This window comes from Haliotis cracherodii, unplaced genomic scaffold, assembly GCF_022045235.1.
Source record: "Haliotis cracherodii isolate W230 unplaced genomic scaffold, xgHalCrac1.p SCAF_14, whole genome shotgun sequence".
In the NCBI taxonomy this organism is placed as follows: domain Eukaryota; kingdom Metazoa; phylum Mollusca; class Gastropoda; order Lepetellida; family Haliotidae; genus Haliotis; species Haliotis cracherodii.
The window spans coordinates 1,523,914-1,527,223 of record NW_027266269.1 but is presented as its reverse complement, the minus strand read 5'-3'; positions in this window follow the sequence as shown (position 1 = coordinate 1,527,223).

The window sequence follows — 3,310 nt, the reverse complement described above, 5'->3', positions numbered from 1 at the left end:
GCAAGTCAAACATCCACATTGTAAAGAACCCAACACATTTGAAATACCGAGACTATGTAAGCAAGCAATTGGGATGGTCCAGATGGGGGACCACGCACGCCCACGTTGCAAGAACCTTTGGCTGTTCCCGTGTTGCCTTTGGAAACTTGTTGCAGCTTTTCAGACAGACAGGAAGGACATCGGACAGGCAGACTACAGTTCACTACACCACAGGAAGTTCGGTATCTGCGAACGTTGCACCTCCGCAACCACCAGTAAAGATCCAGTGTAGAATAGGTCTTCAGCAGCCCATGCTTGCCGTAAAAAGCGACTATGCTTGTCGCAGGAATGGCCTCACGGGATCGGGTGGCCAGGCTCGCTGACTTGGTTGATGCATGTCATCGTATCCCAATTGCCTTGATCGATGTCTGTGATGTCAATCACTGGGTTGTCTGATCCAGACTGGATTATTTACAGACCGCCGTCATATAACTGGAATATTGCTGAGTGCGGCGTTAAACAACAAAAAATCAAAAACAATCATCAAACCTCCGCAACCACCACCTCACAGTGACGTCATGGGCAATGACTGCTTTGGGTCGGCGGTTGAGCACACAGTGTTACCAGTAGACTTCGAGCAGCACGTAACAGGGCCTAACGACTGTGAGGGGGACAGATGTTGACCGCTGAACTTCGACGCAGACGTCGTTCCTTACGGTGGAGGTGGCGTTGTGTGGGTTGGAATAAGTGGAGACCAGACAACGCCACTCGTCGTCATCAATGAAAACCTCAATGTACAACGCTATAGATATGACATCATCCGTCCAGTAGTGCTGACCTACCTCCAGCATAAACCCCGATTGTTATGTACAAACACGACATGCCAGGCCCCATTCGTAGTGGACTTCTTACCGTGAGCGCATACATGTGCTCCTGACTAATCCCCCACAGAACACCTTTGGAACGTCATGGACAGGCGAGCTAGAGTCTGACCAGACCCTCCGGGAAACAGACAAGAGTTGATACAAGCTCTACAGGATGAATGGAACCACTTGCCACGTGACCTCATCAGACGTTTGACGTTTTCCGTCCGACGCAGTGTCTTTGCATGTATGGAATCACGGGTCGGCCACATTCGGCATTAAAGTGACATTTTTTGTTTGAATGAATTGCAGTGAAAATCTTGACAGCTGCATTTTCAACTCCCACTGATTCTGTTTGTCTCGTGTCCGCTATTTAACCACAAGATGTCAAGTTTGAGTTGTTCAGTACTTTATAGAATTGTTGCATTATTAAATATACTTTACCTCAAACTTTTGTTATGTTTTGTTTTTGCAGTCACTTCAATCTGATGCAAAGTTTTTTTCGGCGTTCAGTTTAAGTCTTCGGCCTGACAGGATGAAGTATCAACTACTGGATTTTTTCCCATATGTTTATAACGGTGTTGTAAGACATTATTAGATAAAGAAATAATATAACTCATTTAATTCGAACTCTTTGCAAACTATGTTCAAGGCTAGTGTGCTTCTTAAATAGAATTGATGGGACTTTCAAGAAGCTCTGATCTTTGACAATTGACCGGGGCGAGTGTTGCCTTTGTTATTTTCCCTCGTGGATACCCGAATGATATCCTTGAAACACATTTGTCGCTTTTATCGATATTCTAAGGGTTTATCAACACATTCACAAACGAAATGAAATACAGTTTGTTCTTGGATGGACATGTAGGAATCTTTAGCCTTCGCATTGGTAATCCAATATGTTTTGCATACAAATATTTAAATAAACTGAAATAATTAATGTTGATGGTATATCAGCAGATCTCAAATGGTAATGACTGAAATGAGTAAATCTATAGCATGTGCGTTGATGATGCAGTTAAAGAATTCACTGTAATACTTTGTAAAATCTACGACGTGTATATGCCCAATACAATTATTACACAAGAAGTAAGGAAAATAATATGCGTCGTTTAATGCGTTAACGCAACGGCAAAAAAGAAAGTCTAACCCATGGATTGGAATACGTTCAGACAATTTCGAAGTCAAGTTGTCACATCTGTTAGAAAGATTTGCGAACCATAGATACTGCATAAATAAAGATTATTCCCGGGTTCCTGAGTTTGGAAAAACACTTCTAAATATTAATCAAGCTACTATATAATCTTTTGCAATATGTATCTCCGTCCTGTTATCTATAACATTTAACAAGACACTTGTTGAAACGGTTTGATGGTGATCAATCAAACACATCACAAATGTTGTTTTAAACGGTAAAGAATCACAGTTAGAATCTGTCAATGTAGGTATTTCACAGGGATCAGTTCTAGGACCATTGGGGAGTGGTCGGGTAGCCTAGTGGTTAAAGCGTTCGCATGGGTACAATGTGTGAAGCCCTGGTGTCCCCCGCCGTGATATTGTTTGAATATTGCTAAAAGCGGTGTAAAAACATACTCACTCACTCACTCTTGGACCATTATATTTTTCATTTTTTTTATTAATGATCTTGTTGATGATACAGACAGTAACATATGCCTCTTTGCAGACTTTACGTCGTTATTTATAATTGTCGATGATCCTAACCTTGCAGCATGTAATTTAAATGCTGCATAGAAAGGATCTCGATATGGATGTATGAATGGTAAGCAACGTTTAATCCAGACAGAGAACTGAAACAAAAGGTAAAATTAACCCAAGCCAAAAACCAGAAAGGTACTCAAATAACAGAGGTATCTAACAAACACCTTGGTCTAAGTTTACAGCAAGGTGGCTACTTGTCAAATCATATACATGTAGATAATATTGTACAGAAAGTTAGTCCCGTTATTATTGCTCCAATACTTTCAAATTCTGCTGTCAAGAAAAACGTTAGAGGATATCTATTTAACATTTTTACTTACCAATATATCTAACTATTATGAGATAATGGGATAATTACTCTCAAGAACGAACATGGGGATTGGAAAGGCCAAATGTAGACGCACTGAGAACACTATGTGGAGTTACTGTGGTACCAGTCACCTGTCTCTATCCTGTTTAACTAGCTGTACACCCTTATCCAAAAGATGGCAATATCAACATGTAATCATGTTTTTCCTAATGTCCCAGCGAGTGCTCATTTCAATTTACGAATTTCTTCATATTCATGAATCTACTACCTTGGTCTTGTGCTGGCATTCCCTGCTTCTTAACTTTCATTGCAATTGGAAATTATCAGAAAAGTTTATCAGTACTTCAACATTGTCATATTCACAACACTGACCCGTCTTGTTCCTGCGATTCTGTTGATCTCACGACAATCAATCAAGTTCTGCTTTGAAAAAGAACAGAGG